The 15,684-nt window shown below is 43.8% G+C and overlaps 1 protein-coding gene across 3 annotated transcripts in view; it reads left to right on the plus strand.

Moving 5' to 3' along the window:
- Positions 1-15,684, plus strand: part of Dab1 (DAB adaptor protein 1) — an 853,780-nt gene that overhangs the window by 45,052 nt on the left and 793,044 nt on the right. The window lies entirely within an intron of this gene.

The following is a 15,684-nucleotide window of genomic DNA, read 5'->3' on the forward strand; positions in this document are numbered from 1 at the left end:
ATTATAATCTTACTTTTATATGTGTGCTACCAGTACACACACACAGCTCTTCATGTATTTATTCAACAAATAATTACTGAGAACCCAGAGACGCTCAGGATTGCAGATTAAGAGGGGGTTGAACAGCATCCTATTGAGGGCCTCAGTGGAGAGAAGGAGGCAATCACCCAAGAATAGTAAGGCTCATTTCTTCTCTTCAGGTAGACTCCACTGCCCCTCGATACAGTTACTCAAACAGCAGGCATACATTTCATCCTCTGGGATAGCCAGATCACAATTCTGGGGAGCAAAGCTCTCTGACCTTCTGCCTGGCATTGGGGCAGCTGCTTATAGTGGGTTCCAAGCTTATAGTCATCCAACCTCTTGTTTATTGGCACCACAAATCTCCATCACAGAGTATGGTAAGATAGGTAAGAGCTATGCCATACTGCTTGGGTTAGAATAATGGTTCTGCTGTGTTCTAGCTGTGGGATTGTGTATACATTACTTAACATGTTCATGATCCTCTATTCTCATATAAATTAAGGATGTTGAATTAACAATTTGAAACCTATGAAATATTCAGGGCTTATCTAGTTACATACATAAGTATTCATTTATTACTATTGGGTGTTCTGCATTCCTGAGAAAACTCTTCTATATACACCATGGTTGTTGAGGCACCAGCCATCCAAGTCACATTCTGGTCAACATGGATGTCAAAAGGAATTTTTCTTATTAAGCTGCTATATTTAAGGATATTCTCAAGGACTGGAAAATTAGATTTTATTCAAAATACTTGGCACTTTATTAAGATGTTGTCACTAAAGAAAAGGAGAAATGGTATGTTTTGAGCCAGTGATGGCCTCCCTTATATCTCATGGCTCATAAAAAAAGATCCTCACCCATCTGCCTCTCTCTCATTGGACTGCCCAGGGGCATGAATTCTACTTGTGAGCATAGGAGTCTATTTGGTCTTTCCAACCACAATCTAGAGCAGTGATTCTCAACCTTCCTAATACTGCAGCCCTTTTAATACAGCTCCTTGTATTGGCATGACCCCTAATAGTAAAATTATGTTCATTGCTCCTTCATAAATGTAACTTTGCTACTGTTAGCGATCATAATGCAAACATCTGTGTTTTCTGATGGCCTTAGGTGACCCCTGTGAAAGGGTCATTCAATTCCCAAAAGGGTTGCAGTCCACAGGCTGAGAACCACTGCTCTAGGATCTCCCAGACCATCTTCTCTCCACATGACTGTGACTCTTCTCTTCCTCTCAGCTCTGTATCTATGAGACCCATTGGATACAGAGTTCTGCCTGCTCTCCACCCACATTCACTGTGTGGCTAAGGACCAAACAGTACTGCTGATGCCAGCATTTGTACCTCTAGCCCAGACTTCCTCCCTAACCATACTTCCTCCCTAACCATTCACACTGATCAAATCTCAGTCCACCCCCTTGTGTGTTCTTCCCTGGGGTCCCTTCTCTCAGAACAAAGGTACATCTACTGTCTTCTTGAAGTCCAACACTTGGTAGTCAGCCTAATACCTCCATATGCTCAAATGTCTCACCCCACATGATAGTTCTTATAATCCTCACTTTTCCTGGACAGTTACACCTTAGTCCAACCCAGCAACATGTTCAACTGTGCTACAGAGTGTCTTTCCTAGGGAGTTATTTTGTCTCATGCTTTTCTGAACATAGCTATAGATAGGCTTTTTGGGTTCAAATCTTACTCTTACACATATTAGCTATTATGTAATGGGTTAAGCTTTGTTTGTATGTCTGTATAGGTATGTATGCATGTAAGTAGTTGTGTATGTATGTAGTTATGTATATAGTTATGCATGTATGTGAATGTGGTGTGCACATGCCGTAACACTTGGTCAGAGGATAAGCTATGCTGTCAGAGTCATTTATTATCTTTCAGCAGATATGCTTGCTTAACCAGCCTGGGAACATCTGAGAATTCCCTTTCTCTACTGCCCATTTTCCCATTAGAGCACTGCGATTTCAGATCCATGCTACCATGACTGGTTATTGTGGGGATTCTGGGTATTTGAACTCAGGTCCTCCCTTTGCACAGCAAGCATTTCTTAACCTCAGAGCCATATGACCGCCCCCAGACAAGCTTTGTATGATTCTTGTCACTGTTTTCCATCTGTAACAGGAGAGCAATAGTAGTACCTAGCTCGCACAGTTATTGTGAGCATTAAATGAGCTAATATAGCAAGGCACTCGGCAATGCCTGGCATGTAATAAGCACAATCAATAAATGTTGGCTATTATCATTAGCTCTTATTACTATACATTTTTCATGAAGCAGCCAGATGATCATTTAAAAACATAAATTAAATGCAATCATTCTTCTACTCAAAACTCTTCAGTGATTTTTCCATTTCCACGTTTTTCAGGTTTTCTCGCCATATTCCATGTCCTTCAGTGATTTTTCCATTTCCACGTTTTTCAGGTTTTCTCGCCATATTCCATGTCCTTCAGTGATTTTTCCATTTCAGCTACAATGAAATTTTAGCACCTCACAGAGGCCAGCCTGTGACCTCAGCCTTGCCTCCGCCTATCTGAGCACTTTGCCAGCACTCGATAGCTGGCTGGGATACATTAACATCCCATGCTTTTTGCTTCCTTTGGGGCTTGGCCCTAGCTCTGCCCTCTGCCTGGGAAGCTCTGGCCCCTCCAGCTGTTCACAGACTGCCTGTTCCCCCCTCCCTGCTTTTCATTAGATCCCCGTTAAGTCATCTCTCTTTGTCATAGATCCTCCCCCATAGATCCATAGATCATGGATATTAAGGAGCAACACCCCCTCCCCCCACCCCGTGCTAGCAACTTCCCCTCTCTGTTTTCCACAGCATTGACCATGCTCTTCCCTTTCTTGTTGGTTAATTTATAATCTTTCTCTACTAGAAAATGTGGTGGGTCTGATCTCACCTTGTAAGTTATGATTCCTAGAACCTCAGCTGGGCATGCACAGAGTAGGTGCTAGAAGCCAGTTGATAATGAGATGAGCCACCCCTGCAGAGGAGCTATGAAGGATATGCATGCCAAGGGAAAGGCAGGGATTTGAGGCAGTAGAAACAAACAGCATTAGCAAAAACACATGGATGGGGCACTACAGTTTGCAGAGCTATCACAAGCATGATATAATCCTCAGACCTGGGGAATCACCTGCGGGTTTCTAAGGACTGCAGAACCTCTGGCCCCAGCTCAGATATGATAAGTCAGAATTTGCAGTGTGTGTGTGTGTGTGTGTGTGTACATATGTGTGTGTGTATGTGTGTACACATGTGTGTGAGTGTGTATGTGTGTGTGTGTGTACACATATAGGTGTGCCACATCACAATACATATGCTGAAGCTTGCAGTCAATGTCCATGGTCTTTCTCTACTATGCTCCACCATATTTTTTGAGACAGGGTATCTCACTGAACCCAACACTCAGTGATTGGCTATGTTGCTGAGCCAGCATCCCCTAAATTCTCCTGTCCCACCTCCCAGTGTTGGGGTTACAGGCATGCATCCCCATGCAGGTGTTCTCTGTGGATACTGGGAATCCATACTCAGCTCCCTGGGCTTGCAGAGATAAAGAGCACTTTATCCACACAGCCATCTCTCCAGCCTGAGAATTTGCATTTTAAGAATGCAAATTCTTAAACACAGGGGTGTTCTTTGAGAAGAACCGGGATAGCATGTTTAGGGAACAAGACCTCTCCAGCATGGAGAAGGCAGTACACAGGCAGATGTGTGCACTGATATGTAAGTTCAGATATAAGTGACAGAACCTAGAACAGGACTGTCATCTCAGACAGGTTGATTTGTAACTCCTGTAAAAATCTGAGCTAAAATGGATGTTTAGAAATAAGTGGCTACAGGCTCAGCATAGTCCTAAGTAGTCTGTAAGGTGAATTTTCCAAGCTTGCCCTTTAATAAAGCTTTTCTGACATTTTGAGCTGCCTCTTTATGGCTAGTTGAAACAATCACCCCACCATAGTGAACACCCACTACCTGCTAGGAGCTGGGGACATACTGAGGAGGAAGCTACCATTCACCCTTAGGAGGCCTAGGGGAGAAAAGTTAGCAATGAGGTTGCTGATCCCTCCTGGTGACTTTTCAGGCAATGAAAGCTTCAGGTGCACACAGCAGGGGTCAGGAATGAGGCCTTGGTGATGGACGGTGGAGAGGAGCCCAAGGCTCATGCTTTCTTTCAGGACACTTAATTGGAGCAACAGAAAGCTTAATGGCAGACAAAGTATACAGCACACTGAACAACAGGGAGGGAGGAGCACCTGTGGGTAGAAGGGGAAACTGTTGATAAGAGCAACCACCTAGTATACAAGGGATGGCAGAACCAGGAAGCCACTGTTTGCAACCTGATCAAACCTATTATTCTAACTGATCAGTGGACTGTGAAAATTATTATGGCACTGTGAAAAGTTGGGAAGAGAATATTCATATGGTCTCAGATATAGTCTCAAATATATAGTCTCTGATTTCTAATTGGTTGAACAAGGAAAGGCAACTTTATAATGTAGAAGTCTGTCAGACATAGACTGGTAATGTAATATCCTTGATGACAGGGATTAATGGAATGGTACAACTCAAGTGGAGGGTCATTCTAAAAACAACTCAAAGCCCCTGTTCAAGAATGACAGTGTGGTGGTGGGAAGACTGAGAACCAGGTTCATATCACAGGACGACAAGAAATGACAGCTAAACATCATTCATTGTTGGATTGACTCCTGTCTGGAAGAGACGTACACATCACAGTATTGGGACAGTTAGGGGCTCATGAATGTGGACTTTGCACTGGGTAATAATTCTCTGGCATACTGAATGGGATCATGGTATTATGACTAGGTGAGACGATGCTCTTATTCTTATAATTGACATACTAAAGAATGTAAGTGTGAGAAATAATGATATTGCCAACTGAATCTCAAGTGGATTCAGGGCCAGGTAGAGACAATAAGAGATGAGATGGGCGTGGCCACTGTTAACAGCTGGTGAGGCTAAGCAAGGGACACTCGGGTGTTCTTTGTACTCTAATTGCAGCCTTCCTGTAAATTTCCTTTCCTTTGGAATCACTGGGATGTTTTACCATTTCAGAAGGCTGATTCTAGGTAGACTAAGTGAGTTCAGGGGGCACAGTGGCTTCCCAAACTCACATCACTTGTGTTTTAGCTAAAGGAGACCCTCATTGCTTATACACCAGGGAACGGAGTGGGGGTTGATCTTGGCAGAGGAGATGGCAGAACAGCAGAGATTCAGCCTCTGAGGGAAAGCTTGCATCTGTTTCCTTGAAGGAGAGTGGAGAGTCTGCACTCACTTCCACACCAGAAGCATAAAGTCTAAACTCCTAGGACGGTCTGGAAAGGAGCAGGGGATTTTGGGGTGGGGTGGTGCTGGAATTTTATTGGCAAGGGCAGGGGCTGTTATTACTGTGGGGAAGTGGGGTAGAGAAGTGGTGGAATTATAATTATGAAGACTTGAGAAGAGTGGGTTTCAAAGAACATTTTTAGTCACAGATGGTTGAAGAGAAATGCAGAGAACAGGCCCCAGCACCTCATCTTCCTATCTGATTGCGGGGGGTGGGGGGGGTGGGGAGAGCTTGCTAATGAACACATTTATTTCCCAGCTCCCTAGAACAATAGCAAATGCTTTTTGCAGTTATTAATTGGAATCCCACAGCAGGTGTGGGGGAGGGAAGGCACTGCTGATTTGGAGTTTTTCTCTAGGGATTAGGTGAATAGAAAGAGCAATGGCGAAGGTCATGTAAGCAAGGATGCCTGGAAGACTTGACACCCAACTCCCAGCCTGGCTTACAGACAGATTAACCTTTCCCTTTAGACCCTTACTTCCTCACTTACAAAAAATTAGAATACCAGTTCTCTCTGTGAATAACAAAAGAGTGAAGTAAGATAGCTAATATATGGGAAATTCTATGCTTTTGAGCCATAGACCATTTTTCTTCTAGGAAAAAAATTAAATCAAGAAACATTTTGAAACACTCACTCTGTGCTGGGAGCAAACAATGAACAGGAAAAACACGGTTCTTGCCTCCCTAGAACTGATCACAGGCATTGACAAAGTAGGATTAAGTGTTCTGATAAGGGCTAGAGATCTGCTTAGCAGGTAATGCACTTGCCATAAAAGCATGAGGATCTGAGTTCAGATACACAGGACTCTAAAAAACTGATGCAGAGCTGCACATCTGTAAACCTGGAGCTGGGGAGGGGTTGGATCTCAGGAGTTGCTGCTTAGCTAGTCTAGCTTATATTGCAAGCTAGAGAGTCACTGAGAGACTGTGTCTCAAAACAATTCGAGTGTAGAGCAATAGAGGAAGAAATCTGATGCCAATCTCTGCATCTGCACACATGCACATGCACACAATGCATATATGTACACATGCACAAATTTATTTTAAATCTGGAAAATCTGATGGGGACTGGCTGCTATTGAAAACATAGAACAGGACCAACTTGGGACATCAGGATGGGACACTGGAAGAAAGGAGTGTCATCAAGGAAACCCATCAAAACAGCAACACTCCCCCAGTGTCTTAGTCAGGGTTTCTATTCCTGCACAAACATCATGACCAAGAAGCAAGTTGAGGAGGAAAGGGTTTATTCGGCTTATACTTCCATACTGCTGTTCATCACCAAGGAAGTCAGGACTGGAACTCAAGCAGGTCAGGAAGCAGGAGCTGATGCAGAGGCCATGGAGGGATGTTCTTTACTGGCTTGCTTCCCCTGGCTTGCTCAGCCTGCTCTCTTGTAGAACCAAGACTACCAGCCCAGATATGGTCCCACCCACCAGGGGCCTTTCCCCCTTGATCACTAATTGAGAAAATGCCTTACAGTTGGATCTCGTGGAGGCATTTCCTCAACTGAAGCTCCTTTCTCTGTGATAACTCCAGCTGTGTCAAGTTGACACAAAACTAGCCAGTACACCCAGGTATCTGCAGATTGAACCTGGTTGGCCAGATGGGCAGAGGTCTGGAGACTTGTGCAGGAAAGGTTGAGTTCCCCCACCCCCCATGGAGCAATGGCCAGCCTGTGACCTCTAAACAACTCCTGAATTTCACTAAGCCAGAGCTCAGCTTGAGCTGGCTCAGCTACCAGAGCTTTTAGACCTCTGCTGGGCCTAAAAAGCTCTGTAGAAACTCTACCCACCATCCTGGAACAGGTTTCCTTATTCTCAGGGGACTGAAAGTCTTATAATAAGGCTTAAGTTTTCCCAAACTGGACAGGTAGCTTTAACCTCCTCCTAATACATGAACAGCAAGATACTGATCTTATTCCTGGATCCATCTGTCATCCCTCAATGTGTTCATTTCTCCCAGGCATACATATGTCTCCATGGGAGGTTGTCTGTCCCACAAGCCCAGTGCCTGCCATAAGAACTCTGCTATGAACGTGTCCCATTGCACTGGCTGCTTTTGTCCGAGTCCTATTACAACATCCTTCGAGTTGGGCTTTTCCAAACTGGTGGACCAATGGCCAGCCTACAATAGGCAGAAAGACTGGGAGTTTGCATTCAGTTCACATTTGGCCCGCGTTTTCTGTGCAGTCAAGAAGAGAAAAGCTTAGGGCTAGAATTCAGAGCAAATACTCTTCCAGTTCAGAGGAGCAGGTTCATGGGACTATTGCATTGTGCAAGGGTTAAAATAAGGGGAGAGTAATACAAGACCAAGTGCGGTGTATCATGCCTGTGATCCCAGTGCTTGGGAGGCTGAGAAAGAAGGAATGCAAGGAATGACAACTGTATGAGGTCAACCTGAGCTACATTGTTCCAAATTTGCCTGGCGTACAGAGTGAGACCGAGGCTCTAGAAACTAACAACAATGACAAAAACCAAAAAAAAAAAAAAAAATGAGCATAAAATAAAGGGAAACACAAACATTCATCCTTGAGTTCCAGGGTTCTGTCCCTCTACTCCTTTTGGTTCTTTGTTCCTCATTCCTTGAGTGACCTTATGCAAGCCAGAGATTCAGAGCCTTTCAGGGACTCTATGCAGTCTGTCCTCCTCTGTGACAGTGGAGGTGTCATCTGTGAAATCTCATGTAGGAAGCAGTGGGGGATGGGGTGAATCCTGTAACCCCTGTGATGTCTTCAACGGCTTGGCCATTATCTGGTCAGACACTAATTCTGAATCAGTGCATATAATGGATATCATACTTGTGCTCCTGAGAGACAGATTCTGGAGAGGTACACAATAAGGGAATTTTCCACAGGCCTCCCAATCTGACGGTGGATTAGATCACCGGCTTCATTTTGTCCCCAGGATTCAAAGCAGTTCCCATGCTGTTGGTTTAGAGCACAAACTTCACACCTAGGTGAAGCTGAGAAGCCACTCCTATTTTATGAGAATCTTTAAAATCACATATTCTGTATTTAAGACTTCACAAAGGAAGAAAGGCATAAGATTCACACATTTGCAGGAAACTGCTGGTATCTGCATATCTCCCAGAAGCAGGGAAAGCTGACTAAAATGCAGTTGAAGTTTCCACATGTAAAAGAATAATACATCTATTGGTCACATGGATGAATAACACCACTAAGAAGATCCTGTCCAGCTGTTGTGGTTTCTGTTTGGTCTGTTTTGTTTATTCTTATTTCTAAGCTCTGGAATAAATTGATACCTGTGCTATCTTATCCCTAAATGGCAAGGCAAAGTTGTAAGACTTTGAATTCCTATCTCGTTAAGGCACACACATACACACACACACACACACACACACACAGAGAGAGAGAGAGAGAGAGAGAGAGAGAGAGAGAGAGAGAGAGAGAGAGTCAGGATTAGCCAATATGAAACAGAGATAGGATTTCATTGAATGTATTCTAGTACAGATTTTAAGCATGGAACTTAATAGGAGCACTTAGAAAGACACCCAAGTGTAAGTATTGGCTGCTTAAGAGAGAGCAAGAACAGCTGGAAAGAACCCAAATGTCCCTCAACAGAGGAATGGATACAGGAGAGAGAGAGAGAGAGAGAGAGAGAGAGAGAGAGAGAACACTGGATTGTCTTTGCTTTAGCCATCTGGTGGCTCTCAGTTCTGTCTCAAAAGGTTGCTAAGAAATATCTTTTTTTTTTTCATTTTCTCTCTCATTTGATGAGTGAGAGACTAAGTTGGCTCTGGAGGTGGTTGGAATTATAGCCTGGTCATCTGGGACTCACAGGGCTATGCACAGGGTTTAGGGCATCTCCTTTTCCTGTAAATGCAGTTCCTGGCGAAATTCCGAGAAAACTGAAGGTTTATAGCCGGATGGGGAAAAGGCCTTGAGCAGTTGTAGAAGTGTTTGCTCCTCTGCTGGTGAGATGCTTCTGTTGGACTCCTGGGTGAGAGGCTGCTTCCCCTTCCTGCATGCCATGTCCTTGCCTTCTATCCAGTGTCAATCTCATTCCATCACAGAGTGTGTGGGAGTACCCCAGCCATAGGAGGTTGTGAGCTTATTAAGTGTTTGCCTTGGAAAAGCTCCTTAGTCTGTGGCATCTTTTTCCTGGCTGTATAATGTGGGACTGCATTGTTGGAGAAGGATTCTGGGGGTGGGGTTACAGTAATCCAGAGGAGAGGTCATGACCTCCTGCTGAGCTCCCTCCTCAGCCCCTTCCCTTATTTTCTCTTGAATGCATCCCTTCTTGTAGGGCCTCTTCTCAAGTTAGCATACGGAGTGAGGATTTGTGGGGGAGAGGGTGGTTCTGACTGTGCCTTACAGTTCATTCTGCTTCTGCTCTTTCTCAAAGGAGCTAGATATGGACGCCAACTACCTCAGCACAAAATGGACTTTTGCTGTATCCCTCACCAAGCCCCCTTGCCAGCTGGGCCTCAGTTTCCCCACTTGTAACTTGGAGTGATCACACCATCATCCAAGTGTCCAAGTCATATCTCCCCACCCATCACTAGCATCCTCATCTGCAGAGGAGGCTGCCACATCCACTCATCTGTGCTGGCCAGAGAGTAGAGGGATCCAGTCATGAAGAAGCTGAAGTACCCTGAAAAGGGCTTAGGGCAGGGCGGCCAACCTGGAATGGGATGGAATTTTTTGTCTTTAAGGCATGGAGCAGCCTCTAATCTAGTGACTCCAGAAGACGCAATAGATAATTGGCCAGACCCTCTGTTGCTAAACTAAAAAATTTGTGTAATCAATTGAGAGAAAAATCAATAGCAGACCTTGCGCACACACAATGAAAAGGCAGGATTGCCACACAATTAAGAGCCGGGCTCAGGACGCTACACTCTGCCTGTCTTGTTCTCTTGTTTCTAGGCCACAGTTGTTCGTCAGAAATAATTAAACATTTTCCCATGGGCAACAATTACTTGCTTAAAATATTATGAGTAAGGAGAATACATTTATAATTACCTAACCTTTCTGAAGGTGAAAATATATATTATCCTTTTCTGTTCCATCAAAGGAGCGTCTGGAACTGCCAGCACTCTGCCTCTCTCTCTCTCTCTCTCTCTCTCTCTCTCTCTCTCTCTCTNTCTCTCTCTCTCTCTCTCTCTCTCTCTCTCTCTCTCTCTCTCTCTCTCTCCAGGATCTATGCTCTCATCACTCCGTGCTCTGTCTCCTGACTGCACTAATTGCCAGAAGGGTGGAACACAGCACTTTCCAGATACCGTTCTTTGGTTTTCATTTTTGGGAACTTTTACAAAATCAAATCACAGTTCCTCTTTCATTTTTTTTCACGCCATTAAATGGTCTGCCTGTCATTATTAGGCATCTTTGAATGGCCCCAGTGCTTTGTACAATAAGAATGATGAGTACTCTTTCTTCTTTGGAATCCAGAGCCTGGGATTGACATGTTTTCAATAGATTCTAGATTTCCTCTTAAACTCTCACACAGGGAAACCATCAAAGTAATGGTGATAATAATAATAATAATAAAAATCAGCAACAATAATGTACAATAGTGAACTCTTAGAGAAACAAGCATTTCTTCAATGGTCTTATCTGTATCTATTAGTTATACATAATAATGGGTTTCGTTATGGAATTTCATTCACACACATAATGTATTTTGGTTACATCCCCCCATACCCTGTACCTGCTCTTGCCCCCTCCTGCTGCTGCTAACCTCCCTCGTCTTCTCAATTAGCTCCACTTCTGCTTCCTGACTTTTTTTTTAAGGCAGGCATTCTAATGATGTATGCATACTGTCTCATTCAGTGCAAGCAGAAAATTTGCAGATGATAGAACTGAGGCCCAGAAATGTTAAGAATCTTGCCGAGGATCACACAGCTAATGACTAGTGAACTTTAAATCTGGTCTAAAGATGATCCCTCTGGTCAGCGTAACCTTTTAGCTGGAAGGCTTGCTCCCTCAGATTTCTCTATCAAGTCATTTCTGTTCAGGGTTTACTGGCAAAGGGACATATTTTGCATGAAATGCTCATCACAGAACTGGCGGCTCTCACCTTTTCATATTAAGCCTTTGTGCTCCCTAACTTTTTTATACCTGTATACACAGAAATATGATTATCTCTCTCCCTCAGTTCTTCCCCCTACTATACCTTCTCTTCCTCCTGAGTCCATTCCAAATCCATGTAGATTTTGATGTCCTTGTTTCTCCACCTCCTAATCCTTCTCCATCTCTTCCTCTTCCTTCTACTAACATAACATACAATTTCAAATTATTCCTACCACACTTGGTCAACTATGTTCACAGCGGCTTTATTCATACTAGTCAGAAAGGGAAAATGACCCACATGGCCCTCATTCAGAGAATGGCTAAAGAGAATGTGGTATATTTACACAATGGAGTATTACTCAGCTGCTAAAAACAATAACACTATGAAATTTGCAGGCAAGTGGAAGGAACTAGATTTTTAAAAAGTTCTGAGGGAGGTAACCCAGACCCAGAAAGACAAACATGGTATGTATTTACTTATAAGTGGATATTAGCTGTAAAGTAAAAGCCAATCATGCTACAGTCCACAGATCCAGAGAGGCTAAGTAACAAGGAGGGCTCAAGGTAGGGGTGGTTCAGAAATGAGTCTCCCTAGAAAAGGAAAATAGAATAGATATCATGGGTAGAATGGGGTGGTGGGAAGGATGGGAACAGCTAAGGGGAGGATGGAGGGAAAGAGAACTAGATGAGAGAGCTGGAATTTGGAGGGGGGATATCTTTGGGCTGAGCTAGAAACCCAACACATTGGAAACTTCCCAGGAATCTATGAAAGTGACCTTTTAAGACGCCAAGCAATGGCAGATATGGGGCCTGAAATAGCCATCTCCTGTAACCAGACAAGACGTCCAGTGAAGGGATTGGGACACCAACCCAGTCATATAACTTTTAAACTACAATATGTCCTGCCTACAAGATGTGCTGGATAAAGGTGGCATAGACATTGTGGTAATCACCAACCACTAGTCCAGCCTTAGACCCATGCCACAAGAAGAAACCTACCCTTGACACTGCCTGGACGGCCAAGCCCAGAGGCTAGATAGCCCAGAGACCAAGGATAGAATCAAAGTAGTCCTACTTATATATACACAAATATAGAGCCATCCACTGGAGCATGGGCAACATACCAATGACCACACTCCCAATGAAGAATGACTCCCAACAGCCATAAACTGCCAGTAGCTCCTTAGGAAGAGGTGAGACACGGTCTTGTATTGCTGATGTGAGTTTAGAATGCAATAGCTGTGTCACATCTAGAAGACAGCATTTCATAGCACTCCTTTGCATTTCCTGGTTCTCACATTCTTTCTGCCTCCTCTTTCACTTTATTCCCAGAGCCCTGGCAATGGTATCGATAATGGCAATCCATTTAGTACTGAGCACTAGCAGTCAGTTACCGTCTGTACATTGATTGGTATGAGCTTCTCCACTGACTGCTGCCTATTGTAAAAAGAAACTTCTCTGACCAAGACTATGAGTATAATCATAAATATATAAAAGCCAATTTCACGACACATCGTTTAATAGCAGGTTCCACCCTGAGATTGTTGTCCACTCTCAATGGGCTTTTCACTAGGCATTCAGTACCAGGTATGAAGTTACCTCCTGTGGAATAGGCCTTAAGTCCAAATAAAAAGTAGTTGGTTACCTCCACATAGATATGCCACCATTGTACCAATTAGCACAGTTTACCTGGCATGTTGTTATTAAAGCATACAGAATCCAGCGCTGGGTAAGACCATTGATAACTTTTCTTCCCCAACAGGCTGCATAGTACTTTCCAGCACTATGGCGGATAGGCAATAGGGGGGAAGCTTCCTGGTCACTTTAAACTTGATTTCTCAATGTCTTACATTCGGCCTTAATGGGTGTCCATCTAGCAATATGTTATAGTAGTAGCAGCTCTGCTTCAGTTCCTGAGTGCGTGACTGAGACAGACACTGACTTAGGGCCTTGCTCTTCTCCCCCAGCATGGAGAAGAATGATGCCTGGTAGGTATCTCACCTTGGTTTACCAAGGAAGATGCTGATGCGTGAAAAGGTTAAGAGGTATTGCTAAGGTCACACAGTTAGTAACCTGGAAAGCAAGAAGTTCAGGGCATTGGTACCCTGTTTAACCTGTTCTAACTCACAGCTCGTGCTGGGTCCTGACCTTCAGATACTAATGGGAAAGAGGTCTCAGAATCCACAGCTTTTGCTAGATATCAGCCTGGCTGACTCACAGCCTCGGTTCCAGGACCAGTAACATAGAGAGTTTCAAAAAACAAACAATGCTTCCTTCTGAAGTGCTCTTTCTCTTATTTTAGGAAAACAAGACTTGGCTAATTATGTTGAGTTTTAGTAGTCTTCAGTAGACTCAAAAAAATTAGGTAAAAATCTGGTTAAAATGATAGATTTCTTAAAAAAGAAAATAGTGTGTGCCTGCCAAGCATTTACACACCCTATTGGTTTGGAGCATGGTCTCTGTGTGGTTTTGATTCTTTGCTGCATTCCAGTGGCAGTGGGTATATGGGTTCCCTACGAGCTCATCCTCTGTGATGCCTGCAGTGTATACATGCTATAGTATTTTATGCTGGGACTCATGCTAGAGATGCACTGCAGTACAGGGTCTCCTCAACCAGACATCATTTCTTATTTGCATAGTTCATTGAGGTACAAATCCCTGAATGAAGGACACGTTCTATAGCCAACCTGATTTTTCTACCTCGGTTCTATGGCTAACCAGCTGTGTGACCCTGGACTAATTGTGCATTCCTGGCTTTTTCTTCCACCCATTTGTGATACTGGGATGATGGGAACATCAAGGGTCTCTGTGTGGATGAACAGGTAGATGTGGATCATGCTTGGGATAACTGGATCTGGCACACTAGCACCTGCAAGTGTGGGCTCTTATTACTGGTAGCCAGCCATAGACCTGTCATTTGAAGAACACTTTTTTTAAATAAAAGAAAAACAGCTCCTCATTATCTCCCTCCACCCCTACTTTCAAAGGGCCACTGTATTTTTCATATTCTCTTCTTGTAATGACACCCTGCACTTCTGGTGAAGGTGAGAACGCAGCAAGCCTCTGTGTGAACATTTAGAGCAGGCAGGAAATCTGCATTGCAGCACACTCTGCAATTAGCAGCACACTCTGCAATTAGCTGCACTGGAATTCATGTTACCCTTAAGTCCTGTACTGCAGCTCTGCTGTCTGATCAGTCTGTAAATTTTGATTGATGCAGCTGGTAAACTATTTTCCCTCCCTACCCTACCCTACAAGTCTTTGGGTGGCATCCCAGTTTGTATATTGGGGGAATCCTATCCCCAAGGACCCTTTAATTTTTGCTGTTTCTCTTATGAACCTTTCTCCACAAGGCAGCCAGAGGGATGTTTTTTGCAGATCAGATAGGGCACTTTGTCCTAGACATTCCTAGAGTCTTAAGAATTCCTAGAGTTGCAGTAAGAATCCAGACCTAGACTACCCTGTGGACTACAGGTCCTATGTGCACTGAGGTCCTGGGTTTACTTCACTGTATGATAACTCCCCTTTGTCTGCAATATTCTTTGCTGGCCATTTGCTATCCTGTGGTCTCAACATGAGCTTTTAATGGATCCTCAGATGCCTGCTTTATCACATTCCTGATATCACCATACTTGGCAAGTTTCTCCAGGTGGCAGGTCAGATCCATGATGGATACATTGTGGATAGGAACATGGAAGGCCATGCCAGTGAGCTTCACATTCAGCTCTGGGATGACCTTACCCACAGCCTTGGCAGCACCAGTGGATGCAGGGATGATGTTCTGAGCAGTCTCCCTAAGTGAGCCTGCTTCACTTACTCTGCATGAAACAGTATACAGCTACCTCATTGCCACAGTGTCATTATTCCAGAATCAAATGCCCTCTTTGCTAGATTATGGTCCTGTTCTAAATGTTATTTGCACATTTACCTGAGTCCTCTGTTTGCTCTGGAAAGAATAACACTGTCTCTGAGCTGTTAGTCACTGGTTTTGTTCTTTATTTTTTTATTTCTTGAGATGGAAATGAAGTCAGGATAAGAAGTCTCTAATCACAGCACTTGGGAGCAGAGGCAGGCAGATTTCTGAGTTCAAGGCCAGCCTGTTCTACAAAGTGAGTTCAGGACAGCCAGGTTTATACAAAGAAACCCTGTCTCAAAAAAAAAACCCAAAAAAACAAAAAGGAGGACAAGAAGAAGAAGAAGAAGAAGAAGAAGAAGAAGAAGAAGAAGAAGAAGAAGAAGAAGAAGAAGAAGAAGAAGAAGAAGAAGAGGAGGAGGAGGA

Source organism: Mus caroli, chromosome 4 (assembly GCF_900094665.2).
Source record: "Mus caroli chromosome 4, CAROLI_EIJ_v1.1, whole genome shotgun sequence".
Taxonomy (NCBI): Eukaryota; Metazoa; Chordata; class Mammalia; order Rodentia; family Muridae; genus Mus; species Mus caroli.